Consider the following 12,078-nt stretch of genomic DNA (forward strand, 5'->3'; position numbering starts at 1 on the left):
GATCCCAGCAGCCAATTGAGACAACTGTCATGGCTCTCAGTCATCCAGAGCAGGCTGACAGAGCTCAAGGAGAGAGGAGCCTGACTCTCCAGCTATCTAGCCAAGGTCTTTACCCTGTTGCTCAAAGAGGGAAGCAGACAGACCTCAGGAGGTAAAGGTTTCAACTCTGATCTGCCAAGGCCCACTTACAGGCCGGCTGCCTCCTAAGAGAAAACCACAGCCCCGCCCAGCTCCACCCAACCCTACCAGGCCCAATCGTGGAGGAAGTGGGGTTCCCAGAATCAGCTGCTGGTAAGTACTTTGCTGAGAGCCTCCAGACAGATGGCACTGTCCCAAACAGAATATCAGGCCTGACTCGGGCTCTGGACCCAGTTTCTCAAATCTGAAGTGTTATTCACACTCAAAGCAACCCAGTGAGACAAGAAGGCCGATTTGATTCTGCTTCACTATCCAGAAGAGAAAATGTAAAACTGTGATCTAGGACACTTGGTCAGAAATTAGACACAACTTGAAAGCTGGCCTCCTCACTGTCCACTCTGTGAGCCGGTTGGTGCCAGTCATCTTCATGTTGAATCATCAGAGATCCTGAACAATGCCCACTAGCCAGGTACTGTGCTAACCAACACAATTACTTGCTCTGTCCAAATGAAAAACATATGCGGTTAAGGGAGAAATGAGTGGGAGACTATAAAACCCTATGCTCTTCACAGTCAGAGAAGACACTGCTTTTTGGGTTTGGGAAAAGCAAAACCAAAATACTGGCTTCTCTAAGCCCAAGAGTTTCAAATCACCAGTCTACACAGCTCCCTGGGGACTCTGATGGCCAGTCAAGAGTGGGAACTGCCGGAGATCACAATCACTTGTTCCTCCATTCCACAGATGGGAAAAGAGGATCTGCAAAAGGAGAAAATATGCCTAAGGATAGTGAGTTAGCCATAATGCAAAACAACCTGAGGTCTCTGCACCATTCCCAGTGTCTGTGGGTTATATTGGATGTCACCAGAAACCAAGCAGGTAATGAAGCACAAAAGCAAGAACTTCAGTGTAGCTCATTTTTTTAACATCATCTGTTTTCTAATCCCTTCTAGTAGATGGTTCCAGAGAACCATCCCAGCCCCACACTCAATCCTGTTTGCCAATGAGTCCACCCTCCAGTTACCTCTCCACACAAACACTCCTGTCCACACTTCTAGGCCTGCAAGCTCAGCCTCAGAATACAAAAAGGGAAGGGGGAGGGCACAGTTGCCAGAGGTAACTCTACCTGTTCCTGCTTCAAGGAAAGGTGGCTAGCCACATCTAGGCGGGATAGGAAGTACAAGATATCCTAGAACTCACAAGCCAGGGTAGTGAAGTAGAACAGGAGCTGGCTTAACTTCTCAGGGATAATAATATTTCACTTAAAAGGCTACTGGGACTCAGCAGCAAAAAACAGGTATCATCATCCCTAGCATCCCTACTGGGACCTGAGCATGTGCTTCGTAAGAATCTCTGACCTGAAACTTGCCACTGGTTCTTGAGCTTCTGAATGAATGGATGAATTAATGAATGAGCAAAATAATATTCAGGAATTCAAGTAACTTACCCAGGACCAGAGAAGCGAAGTGCCTTTGCAGACCACCTCTTACTATCCTGAAATGCATTTTTGTTTACCATACCTCTGCCTTTCAAATGTAGCACCTTATTTCATCTTTAACTTAAATGGTGCTTCTCTAATTCATGATTACTGCTCCTGGTGACATAGATACATACAATGATAATAGGATCCCCTCTGTGGGAAGAAACCACAGAGGAAGGAACAGTGGCAGGCAAGTGTTGGGCATAAGTGCTATTCACCAAATGTTTCTGATTCTATCTCCTCCCCACTTCGCAGGTAAATATGGCCATGTGACTTGCTTCAGCCAATGAAATACCAGTTCTAGGTAGACGGGCTAAGAATCAGGGGAGGATTCATCATGCTCTCTATCCCTCTGTCCAAGTGGCCAGGAATGTTCCAATGAATCCGAATAGTACCATATGTGGTCCTATAATGAGGACAACATAAAGACAGGCAATGGATATGTAGAGTGAATGAGAAATAAACCTTTGTTGCTTTAAGCCTCTGAGATTGTTGTTACCACATCAAACCCTGATCTCTCTAGACAGATATAAGCAGTGACTTTTCAGTCACTTTTCCCATTGTCTGTCCTTACCACATAAGCTACATCAGCAGTCAATCAGCAGGGATCTGGAGGTACCTGCTGTGTGCCCAGACTGTGTTACACTCGCAAGATGCTTTCTGATGCAGGGATATAAAGGCAACTGCCCCAGTAAGAACTTAGTCTTTCTGCTGTGGGCCAGGTTTGTTCAGTATATTAATCAATTTTAATCACTTCTTGGAGGACGGCATTAAGTAATGCCTGTTTCCAATTAGCAATCAGGAAATCCAGCTCAAATTGAAAACTCAAGCTAAGTTACTCTGTGACCTCTCTTGACCACTATTTCCTATCTGTAAAATGAGGTGGTTAATATCATCTCACACTGGGTTGTTTCAAGGATTAAATGAGTTAATATAAGTAAAACTAGCATAGTTTACTGGTTTAAGTCTCAGTAAATACTAAGCCTCAACAAAGTCACTATTACTATCAATATTAAACCTGCCACATATTTGCGGTAAGCTTCTCCAAAACCTTCCTAGATTGTACACCAGCAAAGGTTTCCCAGGTCTGGCACAATGGCAAATGGTGCTGCCAAAATGAATTCTACTCAGCCGAAGTTAAACAAGGTCAAATCCCTGAGCGCACTGTGACCTAGAATGAGGCCTCAGGAAATGGTTGCATACATCCTGACCTCCCTGGGAACTTCACTCCCAAAACCTGCAAAGCAGGCCCCTCCCCTCCCACGCAAGGCATGAGCTTCATCCTCCCACTCCCAAACATGGAAAGGGAGGATCGAGTCCTCACCTGTCCTAAGAGATTAACACAGTTGCTTAAAAAAGGGGTGGATCTTCCCTGGGCGGATAACACTTCTGCAGCCCCCTCTCCTCCATGCCCTTTCTTCCTGGGAGCAGCCACAAACCTGCAAAGGCATCCATGACTCAAATTCCTGTTTGATGCTGCTAAACTCAAATCAATTAACACTATTGGGCACCTACTTAAGTCCAGCCTGGATTCTAAGACCACACAGGTTTTACAGATGGTCAGGGAATCACTAGTCCTAGAACACTGCCTGCAACAGTGCCAGATAATATTAGGTGGTCCAAGTAGTGGAGTTCAGAAATGAAAGGAAGAGACTGACACATCAAAGAAGTCTTCACCTGAAGGTGGAGTGCAACAAAGGATAACACAATGAGAAGGAGAGGGAAAATTTATCTGGTAGCCTGGTTTCTAAGGTCTGACCTCGAAACAATAGAAATCTTCAGAATGGGGCCTGGGGGTATAGCTCAGAGGTAGAGCATTTGCCTAGCATGGTGTGAGGCCCTGGGTTCAACCCCCTAGTGTGGCAAAGTGCAATGGCACTTCGATCGCACTGCAAGCACACGCGTGCACACACGCACACACACAAACACACACACACACACACTGAATGGGACACAAAGCTTGGGGACCGTTGAGGAAGGGGGCTAGAAGGCAATATGGAGCCATGATGGAATCTGGCCTTCATTCTGAGGGTGCCAGCACCCAGGAGCATCCCTGAAAGGAAAATTGCCTCCACCAACCACTGTACTGGCTGAATGTGGATCTCCAGGTTTCCTTTCACAAAAGGGAAGGGGTGGCCCAAGCACTCAGATGGCACCAACTTCTACTTCCAGGTCAAGGGGCAGGGTGAAGGCTTCTTTGAGGATTTGGCATACAGCTGACACATCAGCCCAAGAGTGACCTCCTGTAGAGCAGATTCCAGCTCTCAGCACACCTGCAGAGGCTCCAACTCAAAGCCCTACACTCTCTGGCATGAAGTCCTCGGACCAGCGTCCAGGGACAGTTATTTAGTACTCACCACTGCTTGGTGGCCAGCGCCAGAATACCAACGGGCTCATGACTTCCCCAAACTCCGACTTTCTACGGAGGCCAATTTTAAGTTCCCAAGACACACGTTCAAGTGGTCCCAAGGCCAACGTCCCTACACACACACACACACACACACACACACACACACACACACAAACTTCCTAACCTCCGCAACTGGGACGGAGCAGCAAGCTGGGACGAGCCACAAAAGCAACCCGGCCAAAGCTTAGGCCAGGTCAGGGGTGGGGGGTGGGGGGTCGGGCTCTGCTTCCAAGCACGGAGAAGCTGGGTCTCCACGTACTCAAACTCTGGCAGCCCCCAGCCGGAGCCAAGCAGAGTTGGACGCACAGTCGCGTGCGCGACTTGGAGAACACCCATCGCTGAGTAGGGGGAGGGGGCAGCCCTCACTGGCCTGTATCCACCCCTCCACCTTCAACCCCGACCCTCGCTCCCGGGTGCGGAGGTTTGGCTACGGAGCCGAAGAGAGCGCCCACCCCGGGGCTCGCGGCTGGGGACGAAAGCCGAGCCCTGAGCGACGGCGGGAATCCAGCCCCTCCCTCGCAGGGTACTCCCACCCCCGCCCGGCCCGGAGGAAACCAGGGCGACTGAGTCAGGAGCGCCAGCCGGATCACCCGCCGCGCCTCTCACTCCGCCCCGAGCCTGAGTTCGGCTCCGCAGGGTCCCGGCCGCGGCCTCCAACCGCTCGCGGGCGATCCGGGCAGACAAAGCCAGCGCCGCCCGCGGGGCCACCCCCGGGCAGGCGAGGAGGCAGTCTGAGGGACAGAGCGGGAATCTGGGGAGCAGTCCTTGTCTCCGGTGGACGTTCACTGAGGGGTTCGGCCTCAGACAATGAGGGAGGCAGGGCCCGACGCTTCGGCTGGGGCTCCGCGCGATACTCACCCGGGCGCGGCAGCGGCGGCGCGGCCCGGTCGGCCGAGGAAGTTAGAGCAAGTTCGGCAGCGCCAGGCGGGAGGGCGCGACTCGGGCCGTCCAAGCGGCGGGGGCGGGGCGCAGAGGGGCGTGGCCGGGGGCGCGGCGCCTAGCGCCGGCGAAGGAAGGGGCGCCGCTTCCCTTCGCCGCCCGGTGCGGCCCAGCGCCTGGCCCCGCCCCGCCCCGCCCCGCCCGCCGCGGATCGACCCTCCCCCGCCGCGCCCCGCCCCGCCCCGCCTTCCAGCTCTCGGAGCACCCCAAGCTGTGAGGCCGGATCGCCGACCCGCCCCTTTGTCCGACTCTGGGCGGTGCCCTAGGCTGGGGGCAGCCCTGGTTCTGGCCCTAGCGGTGGGTGAGCGGCGCAGGCGGAGCCTGGACCCTGGGCGGGCATTTGTGGCCACTGCGAGCAGTCGCGAACGCCCCTCCGGTCTTGCCCCAGGCTTGGCCCCAGCGGAGAACAGCGAGCTGTGGGAGGCCACATCTCAAGGGATGCTCAGGGCGACTGGGTAGAGGTGGGAGAAGGATCAGGAAAATGGCTGTTTTGAAGATGGAGGGCGTTCTTGCCCGGCCTTGGAAATCCAAGGTGGGGGTAGTCTGTAAAAGAAGAGATGGTAAATTAAGATTTTTATTTCTTTGCATACGGAACACTAAGGACTCGCTCCTTCCAGCCTTGATGCTAAAAATACCACGCTTTCTTTGTATCTCCTGCTGAGATTTGTTCCTCACCTTTATGATGAGGAGGTGGCTGAGGTGATTCTTGGCGGCATGGGAGACCTGAAGTACAGACAGGTATGCAGGGGGATCCACCCTGCTGGCATGCATCTCGTGATGAAAAGGCTGACCTTCCTAGCATCGGCCTCCCTACTTGTAAAGTGAAGCACAGGCACACTGCTGTTGCTTAAACTCATAGAGGGGACTGAGGATCAGGTAGTCTGCTCTGCCTGGCAATGCATAACAGGAATCTTACTAGGCTGGGGGCACAGTCACCGCACATCTGTAAGCCCAACTATTTGGGAGGTTGAGGCAGGAAGATCAAAAGTTAAAGGCCAGCCAGCCTGGGCGATTAAGTGAGATCCTGTCTCAAGGTAAAAAGGGCTGGGCATATAGCTTAATTGTAGAGCGTTTGCCTAGCATGTGGGAGAAGGACCTGGATTCAATTCCCAGCCCTACAAAAACAGAGAGAGAGAGAGAGAGAGAGAGAGAGAGACTTGAAATGATATCTATTCAGTTTATTCCAGTTATTGCTGTTTCTTTAAGGGATTGCAACTGTCTCTGTGACACCCCAGGTAGTTTAGGGACCTCTATGGGAACTTGACCCTCCATTTATTTTCAGCAGACAGTAAGTGCTTGATTGGGAGCCTGATGTGTGCTGGGCCCTCTTTTCATGCTGGGTATGCAGTGCTCTTGAAGTAGAGGGGTGAAAGCTAGAACGTAGTATAGCTATCATATATGGACAACCTAACAGGAAACAGAGAACTTGGAAGGAATCTCAAAAGGGATGTGGGCATATAGGAGGCTTTGGTAGAGATTGCTAGATTACTCTAAAAACCATTCTCACCCTTTCTTTTCATAATAGAATTTCTCAGCCTATCCTGCAATTATGAATAATCAAGTGACTCAGTTCCAGCCAGCAGGATGTAGGGGTGATCATGTGCAAATTTTAAATTGGCTTTAAAGGAAATAATGTGCTTTCCTCAGCCATTGTTCTTTCTTCCTCACTGGAATATATGGATATACTGTTGGAGCTCCAGTAACCATATGGAATCTGTAGTAGAAGCCATGTATTGAGGAAGTTATGGAAGAGTTAGAATAAATGTGGGTTCCTGATATTTAGGGAGTCACCACACCTACTCAGCTACCTACCTATTGACTTTTTATATATGTTTAATCTTCTATTTTCTGGTGCTTGTGACCACATTTAATTTTGACTTTTATTAGACTACAGAAGAGTTTGTTAAAATATAAATTACCCCAGAGCAGGTTTGTACAGTGATAGGAAAGATCTAGGAGAGATAGAAGCAGCAGTGACTCTGAAGAGCAGACTAAAGAAGATGGGATATGGGCACTGATGAAAAGGTCACCTCTGATGGAAGGAGACTGCCACAGTTATTAAGAAAAGGACACAGAGGCTGACATATTTCCAGTGAAGAAAAGATGACCATTCACATCTGATGATATTTGTGTAATCCTGGATGTGAAGGTCATGAGCATAGAACAAGAGGAAGGAGAGTGAAGACAACTTTGTGAACCATAGACTGAGTGATGTTGGAGGTTCTGCCAATCTGAGCAGCCTCTGGGACACATTTTTCTTTTTAGACAGGTTGAACACACTGCTGCAGATTCTTAAGAAGATGGGGATATGAGGCTGGGGTTATGACTCAGTAGTAGAGCTCTTGCCTAGCATGTGTGAGGCACTGGGTTTGAGTCTCAACACCACATAAAAGTAAATAAATTAAATTAAATTAAATTTTAAAGAGGGTGGGGAAGATCCCTCACAGAGTCAGCATTTCCTGCCCCACCTCACCCCACCCCATCCCCCAGCAGTTCTCACTGGACACTCACATCTGATACTCCTCTGCCATTCCCCATTTTGACAGCAACATGGGGTTGCTTCTGAGAGCAGCAGAGAACATCCATTCAGAATATGTTTTATTTCCTTTATTAAAAAATGAAAGAATTAGGATACAGACAGCCCCAACTTATAAAAGAATTGTATTGTAACTAGTAATTTCCTTTGCAAGCTAGTCCCTAGGACTGTAATTGCCAATAAAATAGCTGAATTAAAGTACTGACTACAAGCCTGGAGTATGGATTGTGGGAACAAGGAACAGTAAAGAAAGAAAGAAAGCAAAGAATTCAAGAGTTTCTTTTCCTGAAGCAAATATCAATTAAAGTTTAAGTGGAAGAACTTGGTTTTTGTCTTCCTCTGAATTCCTCCATAGTCCTTTGTCCTGAAGCTGCTCTTGCCCATCCTGGGCTGTACAACCATGTATGCACTGACAAGGGGCAGGCACAGGGGACCTTAAAGAGAAGTGAGATTTGGTGACAAACTTTCCTAATTCATAGCTTTTTCATCTTGTGCAAACCCGTATGACATCTATGAGTCTTAATGTTCTTACCTAAATTGTCAAGGTCTTAGTAATACCCATCTCACAAGCTCCTCGCACAAATTGGCTACAGGTGTAGGTCAGTGGCAAAGCACTTGCCTACCATGCTACCATGCACAGGGCCCTGAATTTGATTCCCCAGCATCTCCACCAAAAAAAAAAAAAAAATGAGAGAGAGGGAGGGAGGGAGGGAGGGAGAGAGAGAGAGAGAGAGAGAGAGAGAGAGAGAGAGAGAGAGAGGTGTCAAATGAAATAAAGTTTGTAAAACTGAAAAACAGTAGGTAAGCTGTGAAGAACTCTGTTACCCAGGAACGATTTCTTATTAAGGCCACACTGCCAAAGCTCTTCACAATAGTCAGGAAATAATTAGTTGGAAACAAGAGACCTCTACTTAAACCAATGTAGGAAAATGGGGAGGGAAGAGATTACCGGAAGGATATTCAGGTCACTCAGAATTGAAAGAAGAACCTGAAACCAAAGTTATTCTGGAAATTCATGGCTGATACTAGGGGCTTCCCAGACCAGGACCCCCTGCCTTTCTCTCCTACTTCTTGGAGTTTGCCATTTTAAAAGTATATGACTGTGAATAATTCTATACTCTAGCTTGATTTGGACAAGTTCCAAGAAAGATTTCTAATTGGTCCAACTCTTGTCATGTGCCCATTCCTGGACCAATCACTGTGGTGAGGGAGATGGGATACCATAATTGGGCCAGCCTGAGTCACATGCCCGTAGCTCAAGACCTATGTTAGAAGAAGGGATGGTGTGTGCAGGACCAACATCATAATTCCTGGCAGAGTCTTGTATAGCCGGTCCTAGGCAACCACTGAAAGGTTTTAGGCAGAATAATGACATTGACATGTTTGTGCTTTAGAAGATCCCTAAGACTGCAGCTAGAAGAGTGGGTTGAAAGGAGCAAGATTAAAGGGGGAGGGGAGGATTATAAAGGAAACTGTAGTAATAATTCAGTACAGATAAGGCAGAATGGAGAGAGGTGGACAGAGTCAGGATGCTTCCTGGATATAGAACTGAGGGTGAGGAGTTGAATGGGAAAATAAGGAAACAGGAGACATCATATTCTGGCTGAATGAACAGTGGTGCTATTCACTGAGACAAGGAACTCAGGGGTCCTTTGTATGTGTATATCTAATGAGAGTTGATGACTTAGACCTCTTCCATTCGAAGTGCCTCTGGACAGAAGGAATAAGTCCAATTTGAGATTGTATTCAGGAGATACATCTAAGCAAAAGCCAAAAAATTGCAGGTTTTGTATCAATTAGGAATTGTGTTTAGTCCTTATAACAGTGACCCAACAACATGCTTTACCCAAATGGGTTTTGTTGCTGATGGTAGCTACAGTTATTGAAAAAACTTCCATGACATACTGGGAAAAAGAGCAGGCTGATCAGTACCTCCACAATGTCATTCAGGTCCCAGGTCCACTCAGCTGGTCTGTTCTGGATCTCCTCAATGGCCAGGTTTCAGCCTCAGTCGACTTATAATCATAAAAGAAAAAAGTTATAAAGAGAGCTGTGCAATGGTTCAGGTGAAAATGAGGCAGAATGGAGAAAGGTGGATAGTCACCATAGTTTTCTAGGATGTAGAACTGAGCACTGTTTGGGAATTTGCCAGAAGGCATGAGAGAAAAACAATAGTGCGAAGGATTCAAGGATACTGGAAAGAAAGCAGAGGTGTTGTATCACAGGCCTTGGCTGGTAGGAAGGAGAAGATGGCAGTGGAGCTGGCAGGCCCTCAGTAAATGAGAAGATGATATGGTAACACAAGGCTATGGGTGTATTCATGAGAATGGGTGACCACGTGGAGCAAAGAAGTAAGTCAATGGCCCTTACTTAGAGTGAGAAAGTTAGGGTCAAGAGGACAATTTGAGGATAGGTCATCTCCTCAATGTATGGCAGGACTTGAGGTATCAGCAATAACAATGAACCAGGTCATAACATCTTTGGGAGATCGTTCACTCCAAGATTAGTTTTAAATGGATGTTTCCTTTCTTTAAAAAGAGGCCAGAACTAGGGGAGAAAGAACAAAAAAATAAGTTGATTTCTTGGCCTATCTTCCAATGCTTATTGTTTTGTTATGATTTTTTTTTATTTCACCACACCTGGCTAGAATGAACTATTTTAAGGAATCTGTAAATTTCCAAGTACTTCTTATTCCCATTAGAATCTGCATCCTAAGCCATGTGACCTATGCCCTCAGGTGGTATTCCCTGCAAGACAGAACTAAGATTTGTGATAGAGAGCACCAGACACAGAGACAGAGGTGTACTCTTCAGTGATGCAGGCTGAACTTTCAGCAGATGGTGGTAATAAGTAGACCCATCATATCTCTGGGCAAGGTTGTGCCACCCATGAACTGGGGTTAGGGCAAGAAGAAGGTGATTTGACAGGTGACCTTCCAACGTCCTATCATCCTTGACTCAACCATGGTATAATTACTCCACATGAGAGATGGTTTTTCCAAAGAAGGAAACCCTACTTGTCGCTAGTTAGGACATCAGAAGGAGACAGCAGATCATAGAGGTCAAGAGCAAGGACCTGAAAAATGAGACTGCTTGGGCCGAACCCCAACTCTCCCCTTGAAAGCTATGTCCACTCAGGGTTGAGAGTTGCTCATGTCCGTTCAGGGAATTATGGGGTATATGTGGATATAAAAGCCACTTCGAGTTAAGAATGTTATATCTGGAATAATCTCATGTGAACTGACCTTCATAAAGCTCTGGGTTAGTAAACTAAATGTGGAAACGAGGCTCAGAAGGAGTCACCCAGTCCACAAGCAGTAGAACTAGAACTATCATCTTCAAATCCAGACTTGAAACCCCTGTTTGTCTCAATCTCAGGGTTTTGAGGGTCTGCTAAGGCCCTGGGACCTCCAGGTTCAGACCCTGCCAGGAGAGTCCCAGAAAGATCCTCATGTTTCCATCCCCAGAAGCACGGGACAGGGGTGCACTGGGACTTACCTGAAGCAGAGCACAGGTGAGTACTTTAGGCATCACAAGTGCCCCTCTCTGTTTCTCTCACAACTTTGGGGCCTTTTAGCTGATCCCACGGGAAAATCTGGTTGTCCTTGAGGACCCATGCCCAACAGCTGCTGCATGTGCACACACTGCCACCTAGGGGCAGTCTAAGGAATCTCTGAGTTTTTCAAGCTGCTGCTCGGTGGGCTGTGTGTTGCAGGCAGAAGGGCGCATATATGCTAGAAAAGGGGGCACAATTTTGCCGACTTTGTGTGACACTGCTTCTATCTCCTTCCTCTGGGAGCACTCGTTCTTCTGCTTACCCACTCAGGACCATATAGTGCACACCCAGCTGCTCCTCAGCCTTCTTTGAGGCACCCTGTTTCCCACTTCCTGTACATGTTTCTGCTCTTTCCAGACTCTGATCTAAGCACACCACCCCATCTTCACAGGCTCTCTGCAGTCCCAGTCACTCTGTGTCTTTAGATGTTCTCTATGCACTTGGCCACACCATGTCTTTATCATGAGACTTAATCTGTATCCTGCGGTCCCAGTTACCTCCTGCCTGACCCTAGAACAAAAATCTGATCCTATCAGTCTCCCTCCCCCAAACTCTTAAAAGTTCATCTTGAATACCAACCCCTTCCTGTGTTATTCAGAGGCTGGGCCTGGTCAGCCTCTAAATGGACTGCTTTAACCACATTCTGACCACAGGCCTCCCTTGCACTCAGTGACCCAGCCTGTCCCCTCCATGTAGTGGCCACACAGCCAGGACATAGGGTTTGAATTTGATCACTCACTTGGAATTTTCCCTAGTGGAAGGAAGGTGCCAAGGCTGTGCCCCACCCCATGGCTCTGTCCTGTCCCCAGTGTGTGTGTGAGCGGGGAAAGAAGACAGGCAGCTACATCCACTAAGTAGTTGACGGGAGGGATTCAGAACTTCCTTGCCTCTTTTCCTGGGAACTAATGGAACATCCCAGCTCAGAGCTCCCATGGGATCAGTTGAGGCCTCATTGTTCAGTTCCTGTCTCTACTCAGTCCTGCTTCCCTCCCTTCCTGCACATGCATTTCTGAGTCAGCTTCT

At 48.2% G+C, this 12,078-nt stretch overlaps 1 protein-coding gene across 1 annotated transcript in view; it reads right to left on the minus strand.

Moving 5' to 3' along the window:
• Tspan14 (tetraspanin 14) overlaps positions 1 to 5,066 on the minus strand; it is a 57,606-nt gene extending 52,540 nt beyond the window's left edge. The window contains exon 1 of the mRNA XM_005338552.5: positions 4,884 to 5,066. The gene's annotated coding sequence lies outside the window, so the exon portion shown is untranslated. The remainder of the gene's footprint in view (positions 1 to 4,883) is intronic.
• Positions 5,067 to 12,078: the final 7,012 nt, after the last annotated feature.

This window comes from Ictidomys tridecemlineatus, chromosome 1, assembly GCF_052094955.1.
Source record: "Ictidomys tridecemlineatus isolate mIctTri1 chromosome 1, mIctTri1.hap1, whole genome shotgun sequence".
NCBI classification, from domain to species: domain Eukaryota; kingdom Metazoa; phylum Chordata; class Mammalia; order Rodentia; family Sciuridae; genus Ictidomys; species Ictidomys tridecemlineatus.